Below are 18,341 nucleotides of genomic sequence, written 5' to 3'. Positions count from 1 at the left end.
TGTGACGACCATGTAACGATCCCTCCGCAAGCCAGCAAGTTCGCCACAGTCGAGTGTAATGGCAGCACCGGCACCCTTGGCATCGCTGAAGCGAACATGTCGCTGCTACTCGCTCGGCAAGTTTGTGTAGCTCGAGGCCTAGTAGACCTTACCAACGGTCACACCGACATCTTAGTTACGAACTTTACCCGTGAACCACAACATCACACGAAAACAGAGGTCGTCGCTTATTTTGACGAGCTCGGAGAGTGTACCAGGCAGTGCTCTTTGTCCACGACGTCAGACCACGACGAGGCGACAGCTACAGCCATCCCGACCGACGTCAACCCGCACCTCTTGGCCACTCAGAAACGCTGCGTAGAAAACCTCATCTATTCCTTCCGCGATTGTTTTGCATCAACGTCCATGGTGCGACAGACGCCGCTTACAAAGCACCGAATTGTCGTTGCTGACGACCAAAGACCGATATGGCAGCGCCCTTATCGGGTATCTTCAAAAGAACGTGACGCCATCCGCCGCCAAGTTACACACATGCTCCAGGACGACGCCATACAACCGTCCACGAGCCCCTGGGCATCACCTGTTGTCCTCGTCACGAAGAAAGATGGCACCCTCAGGTTCTGCGTGGATTACAGGCGCCTCAATAACGTCACGAAAAAGGATGTGTACCCTCTGCCACGCATTGATGACTCTCTAGACCGCCTGCGCCATGCCACCTATTTTTCGCCTCTTGACCTCCGCAGTGGGTATTGGCAAATAGAGGTCAACGAACGTGACCGAGAGAAGACCGCCTTTATTACCCCTGACGGTTTATACGAGTTTAAGGTGCTCCCTTTTGGCTTGTGCTCGGCCCCTGCCACATTCCAACGAATGATGGACACCGTGCTATCTGGACTGAAGTGGCAGTCGTGCCTCGTATATCTCGACGATGTCGTGATCTTCTCCGACACTTTCGATGAGCACCTGAAACGTTTGCGTGCTGTTTTCGAGGCCATACGTTCCGCTGGTCTCTCTCTCAAGCCAGAGAAATGTCACTTCGCGTTTCATCAGCTGAAGTTTCTTGGTCACATTGTCAGCACTCGAAGCGTTAGTTCAGACCCCGAAAAGACGGCCGCCGTAGCTGCCTTCCCCAAGCCCACAGACAAACGGAGCCTGCGTCGTTTCTTGGGCCTCTGCGCGTACTATCGCCGGTTCGTTCATAATTTCTCCAAGATAGCTGAGCCTCTGACCCGCCTGACGAAAGACGCTGAACCCTTCTTGTGGGGGCAGGACCAGGAAAGAGCCTTCACGGAACTCAAGTCCCGTCTCCAATGTACGCCTGTGCTTGGCCACTTCGACGAGGAAGCCGACACGGAACTACATACTGATGCCAGTAACGTTGGTCTCGGTGCGATCCTTGTTCAGTGGCAGGATGGTCTAGAACGCGTGATTGCTTACGCCAGTCGCACTTTGTCCCGTTCCGAAGCCAACTATTCAACCATGGAGAAGGAATGTCTGGCTGTGCTGTGGGCCGTTACGGGCTGTGCTGTGGGCCGTTCGTCCGTACCTGTATGGCCGCCCATTTCGGGTTGTGAGCGATCATCATTCCCTTCGTTGGCTGGCGAATCTGAAAGATCTCTCGGGGCGGCTTGCTCGATGGAGCCTTCGGCTACAAGAATTTGATGCCACCATCGTGTACAAATCCGGGCAGAAACACAGCGATGCTGACTGTCTATCCCGCGCTCCTATTCCCTGCCCCACGGGCAAGTCCGACGACGATTCCGCTTTTCTCGGTGCTGTCACCGCGTCCACCCTTTGCCCGCCAACAGAGGGCCGACGCCGAACTGCTTCCTGTCATCGAGTATCTCGAAGGAACCGCTCCATCTCCTCCTCGAATCTTCAAGCGCGGGCTGTCATCGTTTTGCTTGCGCGATGGTGTCCTCTATAAAAAGAATTACGGCCCAACGGACGCTGACTATCTGCTTGGCGTACCTACAGCGCTTCGTGACGAAGTTCTGCGTGCGTGCCACGACGACCTTCCTTCGGGCCACCTCGGGTTTTCCCGCACGTTGGCGCGCATACGTCACAAGTACTACTGGCCCAGGCTTGCTGCGGTTGTCCACCGCTACGTCCGAACCTGTCGTGAGTGCCAGCGCCGGAAGACGCCTCCGACTAAACCAGCCGGGCTCCTGCAGCCGATCGATCCCCCACGCCTCCCATTTCAACAAGTCGGCATGGACTTATTCGGCCCATTTCCGGCGTCTTCCATGGGTAACCAGTATATTGCTGTTGCCACTGACTATCTTAGCCGCTACTGTGAGACCAAGGCCCTTCCCCGTGGTACCGCAGCCGAAGTTGCACATTTCTTCATTCACAACATTGTACTTCGTCACAGAGCCCCTACAGTCGTATTAACTGACAGGGGCACCGCCTTCACGTCGGCACTTACGAGCGAGGTACTTCGACTCAGTGGCACCAGCCATCGAAGCACTGCAGCTTACCATCCGCAAAGGAACGGACTGACTGAGCGGCTTAACAAGACAATCGCCGACATGATTTCGATGTATGTGGACGATGACCATGGAAACTGGGACCGGATACTGCCTGACATCACATTCGCTTGCAACACTGCTCTACACGAAACGACACGCTTCCCTCCGTTCCATTTGGTGCACGGTCGCGAAGCCTTGACCATGCTGGACGTCATGCTTCTTCCGGATCCTGCTCCCTCTTCTTTCGTAGCGAACCCATTTGCTCGTGACGCCGACGCCGCTCGCCATGTTTCTCGACAGTGAATCCGGCACCAACAACAACGCGACGCCGAGCGTTACAACCTCCGCCGCAGGGAAGTGATTTACACACCCGGTGACCAAGTCTGGGTGTGGACCCCGATCCGCTTGCGGGGGCGCTCTGAGAAGCTTCTTCGCCGTTACTTCGGTCCCTACCAAGTGTTATGCCGCTTCAGCGCGGTGACCTACGAGGTGCTCCCTCAAGGAACTGTCCGGTCCTCATGACAACCGACGTCCGAAGTAGTCCACGTGGCGCGACTGAAGCCGTATTACTCCCGTTAGCCCCTTTTCACGCAGACACTCGCGCCGTTCACTTTCCGCCTTCCCTTTGTTATTTTTTTTCCGCCCGTGCGGCATCGGGTCGATGCCTCTTGAAAGAGGGGGGGGGGGGGGGGCAATGCCACACTGCTGGCACTCTGCCGGCGCCACCTGGTGGCCGAACCTTGGCTCCCAGCGCGTGGCCGCGATTCGTCTTTGTTCTGCATGAGCTCGACGGTTCGGCGGGCTTCGTCCTAGGAAACGCTGTGCTTCCCGCTTTTCTGCTGCGTTTGTCGGTGACAATATGATGAGTTAACAGCGTTGCAAATATGAACAACAACCCCAATTTTCATAGCGCTCTTCGTGCCAGTTTAGTGCTGCCTCTCTGCCTTGTATTTCTTATGCGCTAGAACATTGCAACTTATTAACCAAGAAAGCAAAATTTTCATAGCGCTGTGTTTGTACACTACTGATCCCTGCCTTGTTTTTCGCTACAGCGTTGCAAACTACGATTCGACGAGCCGAAAGTTCGTAGTGCTTTCTATGTCGACTTCTGACTCTGTCCCTTCCTTTCCGATGCGCGACAACATACTTATGTATGAATCATCAGGCCAAACATTCATACAACTGTTTCTTCCCTTCTGTCTCTCTGCCTTGATTTTTTGTTGTATTACAGCTTTGGAAATTAAGAGACAAGGAATCGAATTTTCACAGCGCTGTGTTGTGAACTTCCATCTCCGTGCCTTGTTTTTATAATGCGCTACGGCTTTGCAAATATGAACCAAGACGCACAATTTTCATAGTGTTGCGTATGTCCACTCCTGTTCCTTCTCTTGTGACGCACAGCGACCTCGCCTCGCATGAAACATAAACACAAGTGTTTGTAGCAATGTGTGCGTTCACTTCTGTCTCTCTACCTTCTTTCTGTAATGCGCTACAGCCTCCATCTTATGAACCAACGAGCCGAACATAATAGGGCTTTGTGTGTCCTTCTCGGTCCTTGTCCCTTTTTTTGATGCATGGCAACCTCGAAATGTAAGAATTATCAAGACAATCTTTCATAGCTCTGTGTGTGTCTCCTTCCGCCTCCGTGGCTTATTTTTCTGATGCGGCACAGCTTTGCAGTTTGTAAACCAACAAGTCTGATTTCCTAGCGCTGTGTGTGTCACCTTGTGTCCCTCTGCCTTTATTTTTTCTTATGTGTTACAGCCTTGAAAAATGGGAGCCAACAACCCCAGTTTTCATAGTTACGTGTGGGTCCCCTTCTGTCTCCCTGGATTGTTTTTATGATGCGCTACACCTTTGCAAAGTATAAACCGACAAGGGTAATTTTCATAGCACTGTGAGTGTCCACCTCTATCTCTCTGCCTTGTTTTTAGGACGCCCTACAGCTTTGCAGAATGTGAACCAAAATGTCCAATTTTCATAATGTTGTGCGTGTGTCCATTTCTGTACCTATCCCCTGTTTTGCGATGCAGTGCATCCTCGCAAAGTGCAAACCAACAAGCACAAATTTCGAAGTGCTACTTCTGACAACTTGTCTCTCCACCCCTTGTTTATCTTGTGTACACAATACGAACCAATAAGCCCAAATTTTGACTTTAACAAAGGGCATCGCCAACGCGCTCTCCGCATGCGGGTTACCGACTCTCCCCCTAGCTCCCTTTTGCAATTAGTTTAACACGACTGTAACATCTACGTAGAACTCAGCTAGGGATATTCTTGCCCCCGGACACTGCTTACGCCTGTATCGGTGGAAATATAGTGTTGCTTCTTGCAAGCTGCGTTGACTTATTCATGGCTTGCATCGTTTCCTCCGCCCGATATCAGTGTGCTGCAGGAGACCGTTAGCTGCACTTTGCCAGCCCTATCCATTCTCTTTTGAATCCTCATTACCTGAAGTTGGGAGAGACCCGAGCACTGTTTAAGCCTAGCGAGCTATTACTCTTCAACGAGACACATTTTCCCATAAAAAATCGCACAGACACTACTTTGATTTTCTCAAATAATTAAGGACAACGCAGCGAGCTATAGAAATAAAAATTATAGGTGTAACGTTAAGAGATCGGAAGAGGGCGAAGTGGGTGAGGGAACAAACGCAGGTTAAAGACAACCTAGTTGAAATCAAGAGGAAGAAGTGGGCTTGGGCAGGGCATGTGATGCGAAGGCAAGATAACCGCTGGTCCTTAAGGGTAACGGAGTGGATTCCAAGAGAATGCAAGCGTAGCAGGTGGCGGCAGAAAGTTAGATGGGCGGATGAGATTAAGAAATTTGCGGGAATACGGTGGCCGCAACTGGCGAAGGACAGGTTTAGTTGGATAGACATGGGAGAGGCCTTTGCCATGCAGTGGGTGTAGTCAGGCTGATGATGATGATCTTCCAGAGCATCTGAATAGAGCGCTACCCCAGTGTGCGATTGAAATTTTGTCCCAACGCGCTTAAAAGTTTCACCAACGGGAGTCCATGGAAGTGGTCAGAATTTTAATCTCTTTTGAGAGACTAAAACTTTATTTGTCAAGAATTTCCGGCTCTGATCGCTTTTTCCCAATGGAAACACATAAAGCACGGGCTCAACTCTTTGGTATTAAATCTCTCTTTGGCCAGCACAACCAAGTATATTGTCCAAAATTGAAATTTTCAAAACACAGCCGACCAATTCCGCGCAAGAGGGAAAAAGCCACCAGGTCCGCTTTTAAGCACTCGTTCACCCTGGCCGTGTAGTCCAAAGATGCTGCTTCCAAACCGAGAGGACATGTGAGCGATCTGAACTGTTTTTGCACAATATTTTTTCGCATGATTTCAGAGCGCGATTTTAACGCTACTTAAGCATGCGCCACCTCGGGCCAGCTAAGGTAGCAAGAAGTGCTTGTCCCGAAATGCTGGTAATGCGGCCTAGGCACTCTAGGCTGTGCCCAGCCGAAAGCTTCCCTATCACCCCCGTACGATCACGGTTTTGGGTGGGTGGCTCCTTAGAGCTGTCCACTTTGCGCACCTAAATACGTGATAGAACGTCCGTCCATAAACTACTCTATATCCGACAGTTCTTCCTTTTTGGACTGAAAAACACACGTCAGCCCCCCTACTCTTCTGCACTAGGTTATCCGCAGTTATTCCAGGAAGGTTGTCGGTACTTCACAATAACTTCTGAGGCCAATATATCTCTTCTTAGCAATACAGAGAAGCGTAGACACATGGCTAGCGAACTCGGTATTCAGTACGCCTCGGTAATTCAAGGCGTACGAATGCCAATCTTTGGCAACATCATGCGGACATTTTCTATATCACACACTGTCATCAGAATGATGGTACCCGTTCTATTCTGTAAGCAACAGGACTCAAGGGCCGTCGCTATGTCCTTTACATATTTTCATGCCCTTCTCTCTTCCTTTGTGGGTTGCAGAGGAGCCCTGGCTTGTTTCCTTTCCACCCCTGCTCTCTCGCTTGATGTAGAGGTCTTTACACAGACGCCTCTACCAGGGGGCACTATCACACAGCACTGTCTTCTTATTCAATGATCGCATCCTCTCCTATTGCTTCTAAGAAAGTTTCCCTGACCAGAAACAATCAAGATTTTTTCCCCACCGTGCTTAGCGCTCCTCCTACCCCGTTTCACGGGTATAGATAGTGAAGGTGTCTGCTATGACCTCCTCGGAACTACATTTACCCCACTACCTACAAGGTCATGCGTCCTGCTGAGCATTCCGCCACCCTTTTGGGAATACTTAGGTGCAATGTGTTCTTTGCCACGCCAGCACTGTAGGCAATGAGTTGCGTCATGCTAGTGCTCTACTCTTGGATCCCAAAATACACCGCATGGAGGTGTCTTCCCTCCCAAAACCGTTAATTTGATCGTTTCCATCAGCGATCATGTTTGATTGAAAGTGCTACCATGTGCTTTAACCTGACGCATCTTACGTCGCTGACGTGAGCTGCAAGCACTACCTGACGGTCTGCCCAAGAACACAGGCTCAGCCGGACTGCCCTTACTGCGGCTGGTTGACTCACACTCCTAAATTCCTCTGCAATGCGGTATCGCTTCGCACCTCAATCCTCTTCCAACTCTCGCACTTATCCCTCGCTGGAGACGCCGCTGACGGTATCGCCCCAGTGGCGTCCAATATGCGCGTCCCGGTGGGTCTAGTCTCAGAGCTGGGTGCCTCAATCAGCACCTACTGCCCTGAATCTCAACTTTTCTGCTGCGAAAGAAGGGTCAATCACTAATAAAGAATTGAACAATAACTCGAAGCGGGAACTATGTTGGTCACAAGAAGGTCAGTTAGTTTAGTTTATTGGAATTTAAAGTCCCAAAGCAACTCAGGCTATGGGGGACGCCGTAGAGAAGGGCTCCGAAAATTTCGACCACCTGGGGTTCTTTAACGTGCACTGACATCGCACAGTACACGGGCCTCTGGAATTTCTCCATCGCAATTCAGCCGCCGCGGCCGGGATCGAACCCGCGTCTTTCTGGTCCGCAGCCGAGCGCCATAACCATTGGGCCACCGCGGTGGGATGGTCGCAAGAACGCTATGTAGGAATAAAGCTTTACGGGTATAGCTGTACTGAGAACTTACGCTGAAATCATGAGGTGATTTTTATAATCCGCGCTCGGCGCACTCCCCTGCCCCAACCAACGAATGTTTACTGCATCCGGTTAGTCGAACACATGAGCGCCGCACCTCCCCTCACTGCCCCCCTCAGACTCCAACTTGCGGCACCTTTCATGTCTGAGGGCCGTCTTATATGCATCGATAAGTGGCCGTGCATGGTGGTGGTGGTGAAAAACATTTATATACAGATACACTTCAAGAGGTGATGTACGAGCTGGCCCAGAGGGGGCCAGCCCTTACAAGTACTAGGTGGCGCCGATCGGGCTCGCGCGACCAAGGCCCGTTGGGCCTGCAGGTCAGAGCAGCCGAGCAGGGTCGCCTCCCAGTCCTCCCGGGTTGGGTTGGGTTGGGGTGAGGAGGGATAGCAGTGTTGGAGGGGCAGGCCCACACCATGTGGTAGATGTCCGAAGACTTCTCCGCACAGTGCGGACAGCTGCCCGAGAAAGAAGGGTCGAAGTGTTTCAGAGCTGCCGGACACAGCAAAGTATTAGTATACAGGCGGAGGAGAAGCCGCTCCTCCGCCTTTGAGAGACCTTTACACGGGCGGGGATAAAGACCGTGGCCAGATTGATAGAGTGAAAAAATGTCTTTGATGGTGGAAGCTGGAATAAATTCGAGTTCCTGATCGTCGGGGTCAGAGGGAATGTCCGATGAGAGAGCGCGGGCGGCGGCGTCAGCTGCCTCATTTCCCTCAAGGCTCATGTGAGCAGGAGCTGAAACGATACGCCAGTGAGCGGGGTAGTTAAAAAAAAAGGTCAGAATGGCCGGTTAGTCTGATCGTATGCTGGGCACTTCACGTCTTCGTCTACTCGTCCGGCGACACGTTGCCGGTTGGGGCAGCCACTCCAAACTTCTTGACCGAAGCAAAAAACTAATTTATTGAAGACTGGAGCAAAATACAAGGACTTAGAGAAAAGGCGGTTTAAAAGAAGGGCTGTATAAAAGCGGCCGAGACTGAGACTCGGCGGGCTCGTCTCGCTCTTTGTTTGCAGCGGTTTTTATCCCCTCGATAATTGGGCGGAGCTTTATTAAACCTTCTCTCGCCCAATTCCAACCAATACCGCTGCAATGACACTCTACATACAAGTGGGCGGAGCCCAGTGCTCGCCAAAGACCGACTCTAGAGGCGCCAGTAAGTCCACTGCTTAGCTATTTCAGAGGTCGCCGACCTTACTGACCCCCCAGAATCTCGTTTCAACGGGAAACGGTAGCCGGCCCCTTGTGGCCCCGACAAGGCTGTTCGCGGTCTTTCTCCCCCAATCCCCGCGGGCTTGGACAGCATCCGAAGCGCGCGACGTGCTGTCGTCTTTGTCAACCCCTCTCGACTTCAGACGACACAGTACGGGGGGCAATTACCTACTGGCGCCGTAGGCTTCTGCCTTAACACCTCCCCACCAAGAATGTTGGGTGGACGCTCGCCGTACACACAACATACAAAAGCGCGCACAGGCACAAAAGACCCGGTCGTCAACAACATAAAAAAAAACGCCACAGCACAAGAGACCCGGATCTCAACTGAGCGCTGTACGAACAACATACAAAAAAGGAAGGCTTCTGCGTCCTACTAACAATGCAGAAAGAATGCTCAGGAAGAAACCTTCAGGTATGAGATACAAGCACAATTCTTAGCTTGCACATTTAGTTTTGAGGCAGACAAGCAAATGAAACCCTCTGACAAAATCATTACAAAAATCAGAGGTACATGCAACAACACTGCAATAAATATGGTACTCTTCAGGATTACAAGTCATCACAAAAGAAAACAGTACACACAAGACAAAATCAGCACAAGCACCTCAGCATGGCTCTGTCCCATCATTTATAGAGTCTATTCACTGTTAAGTGTTCACGTTCCCCCACTCTTACCCACTGCCCCATAGTGTGCTCGAGCCACAGAGCATTTTCGCGCTTTTCGCAACATGGCAGTGGCAGAGTGGGCTAAGGCTGTGATAAACATTCTTCACTAGCCACCAGGATCAAACATCTGATCTGGTCTAGTGAACATTACGTGCTGCAGCTTGCACCACCCTCTCGTTAGAGCTGCTTTCCGCCTGTTTCGCTCCGCTTCTACCGCGGTGGAGCCGCCGACCGTGTGCGCATACGGGGCGCAAGCCTCCGCATATGGGTCTGGGTGCACGTACCTAGACGGCCTCTTAGAATGTAGCAGTGCCAACTCAGCCAATTCATCATCATCGACCTCTAGGATTGTGGTCCACCTGTTGGGCAGACCCGCAAGGAGATCGCAGCATGGTTCACGGTTTTTCACTATCAGCGGCAGTCTAACTTCACTCCTCTGAGGGCATGGGGCGAGTTCGCCGTCGCCACTGCTCAGATTCCTTTCATCTACCGCCAAGCTTATCGCGGCGTCACACGGGTCTGATTTTTCTGGATCGAAACATCCTCGCTTATCCAGCTGTTCTGCTGGCTTCTCAGACACTACAACTTGTGCCGCGGATGCCTTTTGAACCACGCCGCTCTTACCACACCCTGCCTGGTATGTGGGCGCTTCAACCAGCAACAAAAGGTCGCACTGGGCAACCTGGTCGGCCGAGTAGTTCCTGTTGCGCTCATCAGTGACGTTAGCCTCACTACTAACGTGCTGTGCTGCCTCGCAGCGTTCGACCGGCATCGTCTCATCATTGGTCGAATGTTTCCCAGGCACGCCCGTGGAGCTCACCTCCACCATGGGAATACAAGACGGGTTGTATGCGTCAACAATCGTGGTTGACTGCACAATGTGCGGCTCCTTGACCCTAGTTATCGCTGCACTGTCTGCAGGAACCCGGGGTTCCTCCTGACTGTTGTTGAAAGGAACCGACTGTACGCCGCTGCCCCTATCGTCCTTATTAACTGCCTCAATCAGAGTTTGATCAGCGTCCCATACAGTCCGGTACGACGGCAACTGTGCCGTCTTCGACAGTACTCTGGCCGCTCTCCGTGAGCGCTCCTCCTCCTCAATTCTCTTCCTCTCCTGCCGGAGATTCTCTTCGGCTATTGCTAACTGACGCTTCAGGTCTCGTATATAAGCGTCGCTCCTCTCCTTTGCTCTGGCTCGCTCAGCCTCTGACATTTCGGCTCGCTCGTGGCCATAACGATACCCACAGCCATAACCACTTCGCCAACCGAATGTTGCCATTTTGCCTTGGTTATTAATAACCCTGCGGCTCAAGGACACCTGAGGCAAGTAGAGTGAGACTGGGGAAACTCACTGTGTTGTCGGGCTGTCGATCATGGCACTCGCTGCGCAGCAGCGGCAGGTTGCGTCCAGAGGCGCAGATGAGCGGCGTACAGAGCTCACAGCAAGCCCATCACTTCCTCCCGGCAGACGAATTCGGCAATCGCAGGTGCCGCCGAAGTCGCAGCGCTTCGCTCCGTCGGTGTCGTTCCTCTCGCTTCTCGGCGCTGTCGTGGAGTCTTGACTCCGAGGCCTCTCACAAAGAAATCGCCTCACTTGGACCTTGGTCCCCGGGGCTTCTCACCAAGATGTTGCCCGTCAATCTTCAAGAAGGTACTGCCTCCAACCGCTTCGCAGAAAGCCGGCACCAGTTAAAAAAATGGTCAGAATGGCCGGTTAGTCTGATCGTATGCTGGGCACTTCACGTCTTCGTCCACTCGTCCGGCGACACGTTGCCGGTTGGGGCAGCCACTCCAAACTTCTTGACCGAAGCAAAAAACTAATTTATTGAAGACTGGAGCAAAATACAAGGACTTAGAGAAAAGGCGGTTTAAAAGAAGGGCTGTAGAAAAGCGGCCGAGACTGAGACTCGGCGCGCTCGTCTCGCTCTTTGTTTGCAGCGGTTTTTATCCTCTCGATAATTGGGCGGACCTTTATTAAACCTTTCTCGCCCAATTCCAACCAATACCGCTGCAATGACACTCTACATACAAGTGGGCGGAGCCCAGTGCTCGCCAGAGACCGACTCTAGAGGCGCCAGTAGGTCCACTGCTTAGCTATTTCAGAGGTCGCCGACCTTACTGACCCCCCCAGAATCTCGTTTCAACGGGAAACGGTGGTCGGCCCCTTGTGGCCCCGACAAGGCTGTTCGCGGTCTTTCTCCCCCAATCCCCGCGGGCTTGGACAGCATCCGAAGCGCGCGACGCGCTGTCGTCATTGTCAACCCCTCCCGACTGTAGACGACACGGTACGGGGGGGAATTACCTACTGGCGCCGTAGGCTTCTGCGTTAACAGGGGTCCCCGGTGTAGACGCTGTTTTGGAGAACGCGGTAGGCTAGGTACGGTACCCAGCCTTGCTCGATGTTCCGACAGGCCCCTCGCGAGTCGGAAATAATTGTTTTTGAAGTCGGATCAGATGCAGCCAACGCAATGGCGACCTCCTCCGTGTGTGTTATGTCACGGGCTCGGAAAGTAAGGCCGTTCACTGTTTTGGATTGGTGGATGACTGCGGCCGTGTACCATACCCCATGGTGGGGGTCGGAGGCATCAACGTAGAATACGCCGGGTTTCGATCCATAGTAGCGGGCCAGGGCTTCCGACCGCGCCAGGCGCCAGCCATTACGGTCCTCACGGTTCATGTTCATGGGAAGAGGGCGCACGTGGAGGGCGCATCTCCACTGGGATGGAATACGTACGCGCTCTTCCATGAGAGTGGTGTGTTGGATGTGCATTCGGGTAAGGAGGCGTCGACCCGACGATGTCTTTGAGAGACGTGTATAGGCTCCGTACTGTCAAGTTTGCTCACGACCCTTGCGCCACCTAGCGCAGCTGCAGTGAGTCTCCGGGCCGGCTGAACGGAAGCGCCGCGCTCAGCTGCACGCTTTCAGTCGCGTTGCAACGATGGCAAGCAGTAGTAGTGGCGATGGCCTCGACAAAAAAATGCGAAAAGAAAAAGCAGTTGTCGCTATTGCTGCGTGAAGGATTGCCATAGCCACGAAGGACAGTTTGGCATTAAGCTGTACAGATTTCCAGGTAGGCCGTACGAAAGACATCGACAAAAGAAGTGGACCACGGCAGTGCGGAGAATCAAGTAAGTTCCTTGTCGCATTTAACATTTAGCGTCTTTTCAACGTAGTACGTTTAACAGTTTCATATCTCGAGTGTTACTTGCTAACTGTGCACGCCTCGCCGTGCTTCGGGCGGTGAAGTTTGCGGATATTTTGTTTGAACCTTGTGCGTATGTACCTACGCATACGTGCCATTCTCATCACGGATATATCACCGCACTTAACTTTCTGTGCCGTTTGTCCGCGCTGCATTTCTTCGACTGTACTTCTTGAGTCGCGCCTACGTAAGTACAAACTTCCTCACATGTGCTGTACTTGCCTAGGAACACTCAAACGGTGCACCCGGTCGGGTGCGGAAGAAGTTATCGTGCATGCACATTCGCTAGGATTGCGGTTGGCTCATGTGTCTAAAAGCTATCTTGGGTCCCGCAAATGATAAAAAGTGTGGCAAACACATGATAGAGCGTGCCGGTAGAACTTTAATGTGGTGTTCACGTGGTGTGCGCAGACCACTTTTCCGTAGCGTAAACAACTTGCGTTCTGTAAAATTGCAGGCCAGTTGGGGAAGCATTATGCATGTGTTGTCTGCCTCTGTCCTGTGTCGGTTGAGGATTTTGTAGTGTAAGTTATGCTTTGTCGTCTTTTTCAGCCAGGCCGACGGTTCCGAGTGGGTGCCGAATGAGAGGACGAGAATATGCTCTAAGCATTTCGTCAACGGAGAGAAGAGTACGATCGCATCGCATCCAGGGTACTACCCAACCATATTCCCGGATGCGTACAGGGTCAGCCACGTCGATACGACGAAGCAGCTTGCACGATATGAAAGGTATTAAATGTCTTTTTTGCGTTGTGAACCACCTATAAAAATGCAATATTGAACCACTGTGGTCAATTCTAAGTTCAATTAGGGAGCAAAATTCAACATAATTGGTAATTTGCATTAGGTAACGTTCAGAAGAAGGACCACAAGGAGAATATAAATTTCCAAATGTTTCGTATGCTTCAGGTTGCATAGGAGGAGGAAGGCTAGTGCATCTCCCACTGTTTGCGAAAAAGGCACGGCATCAAGCACTGATGAAGACACCTCTGAAACGGATCCCCTGAATCAAGAGCCATCCAACTTGGAGGTGCTTTGCATGGCTGTTGACGCAGCACAAAACGACAAGGTAAGCAATCGAGATGGGCATTGAACAATGACTTTGTCATTCTTTATTTTGATGCAAAGCAGTCTCTGTGTACTTGTTACATACAGAGTTTAAGTTTGAAATTTCAGCAGTTTATTGCCTGCTCTCGTTACTGTGAATTAAAGTGTTTAACCTCTAGTTTATGTTTTGCATCTCACGGCAGTGCAGGTGACTAAACTGTCCAGTATTATGACTAATACCTATTTTTGCTTTTCTATGCAGTCTTGCCAAACCGACGACATTGCAAGATGTTCCGGCACATTTTCAGTGTTCCTATGTTCGGCGCGAGGCAGTGAGGCGTGCACTCAAGTTAACCACAAAATTGTTTGTGACACGGAAGTACAGTGCAAGCCTGAAGTTGTTTTCCGCCAGTCTGGTAGAGACAGCAGGACAGCTTGCTTCACGGGATACGACAGTGTCCAAGCATGTGCAGCTGCCATGAAGGATCTGTGCGGCGTGTCTTCCGATGTATTTGCCCTCCTGCTGAGCATAATGCCCCATTCTGCTGAGCAAACTTGTGATGTGCCAATAACTGATAGGCTTGTGCTGTTTTTGATGAAGTTTAAGCTTGGGATCACTTACTCATCTCTTGCAGTGCTTTTCTGCGTATCCAGGAACACAGTCTCCCGTCATTTTAAAAGTGTTCTTAAAACACTTAGCATTGCCACGCAGAAGTGGATATATCGCCCTCCTGATCATGTCATTAGGCAGACAATGCCAAATTGCTTTAAAGTTCACTACCATGACTGCTCGATGATAATTGATTGCACAGAAGTCCGTACGGAACAGCCGTACACTGTACAGCAACAGCGTGTGCTCTATTCACACTACAAATGAGGATATACTCTGAAATTCCTAGTTGGAATCGCACCATGTGGTGCAGTCTGCTTCTGCTCAAAGGTGTACGGAGGCAGGTGTGGTGTTCGGATTCCTTTATTACGGTAGATTCTGGATTTCTAGACCTAGTGCAACCAGGCGATGTTGTGATGGCCGATAAGGGCTTTCCAGGTATTAAGGCAGGCCTTGAAGAGGTACGGGCCATATTAGTGACGCCCCCATTTTTACAAGGTCAGGACCAATTTGCTGAAAGTGAGGTGCATGAGACGTACCAAATTGCACAGGTGCGAATTCATGTGGAGAGAATTATCCAGCGCATAAAGATGTTCAACATCCTCAACACACGCATACCCACAGAGCTGATTGCAGTGACGAGCGATGCATTTCATGTCTGTTGCGTCTTGGCAAATCTCCAGCCGCCTATTATAAGCTCCGAACAGTAAGGTTTGAAGTGCTGCACCGTCTACAATCAGCAGACCCATACTATATTCTCATTTCCACACATCTCTTGATTCAAAAGAAAAGTTATCAGACTCTTGTAGACTTTACAAGGGCGGGGAGCAGCCAGGTGAAGTAAAAGTCTTCCAAGGCTCGCACAGCTGAACACAGGAAGTTGTTGTCTTTCTCCAAAATGACGGTGATGCTCTGTCTTTGTGAAAAAAACAAAAAAAAAACATTCATCAAGATTACACACATACATCAGAAGTTGCACCTGTGTGTAATATCTGTGGCTTGCAAGGAGCGTCAGTCTGCCATTCCTGTACTTAATGTACGGCACAAATGTGAGCTCCTGCTCCACATAAATGATATCACTGTCCCGTCGTGAAAATGGGCACTTGATCTCTACAAGGCAAACACCCTTTGCCGTTTCAAAAAGCCCGTCAGGGCTTCCACAAAGCCAAGGCTGGGCTGTATGGACGACAAGTCCAGTCTGGAAAAAGAAAGAGTACTTTTCTGAAGCATAAGTCCCACCAGTATACAGTTGACACAAATAATGCAAATGCAGACTTAAAAGTGCAATGGTCGTGCGCAGATATGTAAGCACTGAAGCTACCAAATGTGCAATCACAAATCTTTAAGTCAAGCAGGTTGTACACATGTAACTTACCTCTAACACATCTGCACATACTTTCTCCTCAAAGCTCTTGCGTGCCACTGGCTCCATTTTCATGCCTGAAAAGTAACTTTCAGTCAGCCCAATGTGCGATGGTGTGATGTTGGAAGACGTACCATATGATGTGGCCTCAGGCCAAAATCCTCGACGATTTAGAATAGTCTTCAAGAGGTCTTGAGGAGACTTCCTTGTTCTCAGTATGCTGTGCGCTTGCGAAGAAGTTATTCTCAGTCTTCTTTCTCCGTGCCACCTGTTAGAAATTTCAACAGGATAATTAGGAGATACGTTACATTGCAACTCTCCAAGGTGACGTACGAACAAGGAGATGAAGCACCTACCTGTGATTATTAGCCTGCCCCTTTGTCAGGGCACACAGGTGCAGGGCACTTGTGCATTTGATGTTTTTGGTGTAGTACACTGCCACTTGTGCTGTCATTTCTTGCTCGTACTCTTTTTTTTTAATGGATATTTTTGGGAATTCTCCGGCTACCATTAAAGAGTGCAGAGCCTTTTTTGGTTCGTGCAAAACACTCCCGAGTTGTTTGATTTCTTTTTAAAGTATCACTTTTTCTACGATACCTTGCAAGACTGTCTTGCATGCACTTTCAGGACTTTCATTTTGTGCTTTCAGAATTCGGGCCATTGGACACTGAATGTCAGGGAAGTGCTTTATCAGAAAGCTTGGGTGCAACGGTTTGGGAATGGGAGGCTCTCCGCCACCAACATGTGGATGCTTGTTAGCTGTAAGAAAATATGCAGGTGAACTAATTGAATTAAGGCTGGGGCATGCTTTCTGAAAACAGACTGAAAATCACAAACATAGTAACAAGAAATAAGTTTCTTAACTAATGCCAAAATGCCTGGCAATGCATTAATAAATATAGGTACATTTAACTTCCATTACTTCAGCAATGAAATGCAGTGCTTACCACCAAAAAGTTCTTCAATAGATGCTTTATCGTCCACACGGGACTTTTTGGCTGGCCTTCCCCACTTCTGCCTCTCAGATGTGCAGGATTTCTTCGTGGGTGTTGATGTGCAGCGCGACCGCCGCGCAGTGTTTGCAGGACCCTGCAGCGCCGTACCTGCAACCGCAATGTCCGGCTTGCAGTTCGCGGTCATCCTTGTTTATCTGCGGTGAACACAATGTAAATGTAACAGTTGACACAAACTATGACCCCCAAATTGGTCACCAATAACACGAGAACGTTCGCATGCGATGCACGCAAATTATGATTAATTACGTTCCCACCGCGCAATGCCTTTCAAAATCCTCCTAAGAGACGTGAAAAACTCCACTATTTAAGGCAATCATATTCCTGAGAAGAGATGTAGCTTATTTATTCGTGCACGTGATAATGTTGCTAAAACAAGCCTCGCAGAGATTTGGAAAGCGGTTCGCGTATCTATATGCTACGAACGATATAAAACGTGCACCGCCGACAGCGGGGTCCGTATTACAGCAGTGGCTACTACTACGTTAAAAATGCCACAACTTTACTTACGTGCAAATAAACGTCGTATACTTGCTTCCCTTGCTGAGAGCGGCACTTCGCCCGCACGTTCACGCCGTCAACTTCCGACACAAGGGAAACATGTCCAGCCTCGTACAATTTCTTCTCGCTTGTCAGAGAGGCTGGATGAAAATATTTCTCTGTACCCTTAATGGGCCTGAATAGCTAAAACCACCTGCGACATTGCAAAGGATCGTGAAGATCGTGCATGCAATGCACGTGCGGGAACGCTGGCTGAGCACATGAAGGGGAAAAGACTAAGTGGGTTGCTCGCGTCCTCCCGCCCCCGCCGGCTCAGTAACGCGTATTCTGCCACGGCGGCGCTGCGCGCGGCGCTGCTCCGTGGCGCCCTCTGACCAGCGTACGGAGCCTATATTGGTTGGTCAAGTGGGCTTCCCGGAGCTCCCGAAATGTGTTCACCATGCCCAGCCCCAGGAGGCTCTTGTTGGAGGTCTTCACGGGGAGGTCCAGAAGGGTATATGCTTGGGCTTGTTGGCTCATAACTGCAAGGTGAAAAACGTAGCGCAAAGAGACGAAGACACAGAAAGACGGACAACACACGGCGCTATCCAGAGCCCGCGAAATAATTTTGCGGAGGGTGACTTGGAGTGAATCCTCGTCTTGCTTCCGCAGGTGGAGGTATGGAGTCGAATATAGAATTCGACTGGTTACAAATGCATGCACCAGCCGCAAGGCGTCCTTACAACGCAACCCCCGCGCTTGCTAGAAACACGGCGGACAAGCGGCCCACCAGGTCCCCCACCTGACGGAGTTTGGCCAATGTTGTTTCTGACCGTCTGTCTTGATGTATAAAGAGCCCCAGTACCCGGACTTCAGCATTTCCAGGGATTGGACCTGTCTAAAGAGACAATGAAATTTTGGCTGTGTACTTTCGTTAGGGTGCAAGCCCAACACACCCAGCAAACCTAATGACTGGTTACTGAACCGGTGCAATCCAACATTCTACCCGAATGGCATTCATTACACGTTACCAGCGTAGCCATTACGAGAGAAGTGGCATGAACGAAACAGACAGTTCACACCCCTACCCGGAGATAATAAACACTGCTACTGACACCAGCAATGCGCACTGCAC

The 18,341-nt window shown here is 50.6% G+C and overlaps 3 pseudogenes across 1 annotated transcript; 1 reads left to right on the top strand and 2 right to left on the bottom strand.

Moving 5' to 3' along the window:
• LOC149361684 (cytochrome P450 2B5-like) overlaps positions 1–10,703 on the bottom strand; it is a 113,845-nt pseudogene extending 103,142 nt beyond the window's left edge.
• A 1,655-nt stretch (positions 10,704–12,358) lies between these two features.
• Positions 12,359–15,277, top strand: LOC149361683 (uncharacterized; annotated as a pseudogene). The gene is made up of 4 exons (XR_016288433.1): positions 12,359–12,619; positions 13,246–13,422; positions 13,603–13,762; positions 14,003–15,277. The product of XR_016288433.1 is annotated as an uncharacterized LOC149361683 (transcript).
• Positions 15,146–17,429, bottom strand: LOC149361682 (uncharacterized; annotated as a pseudogene).
• Positions 17,430–18,341: the final 912 nt, after the last annotated feature.

This window comes from Amblyomma mixtum, chromosome 2 (genome assembly GCF_055824585.1).
Source record: "Amblyomma mixtum isolate Tamu chromosome 2, ASM5582458v1, whole genome shotgun sequence".
Classification (NCBI taxonomy): Eukaryota; Metazoa; Arthropoda; class Arachnida; order Ixodida; family Ixodidae; genus Amblyomma; species Amblyomma mixtum.
This window is presented reverse-complemented; position numbering and strand designations above follow the sequence as displayed.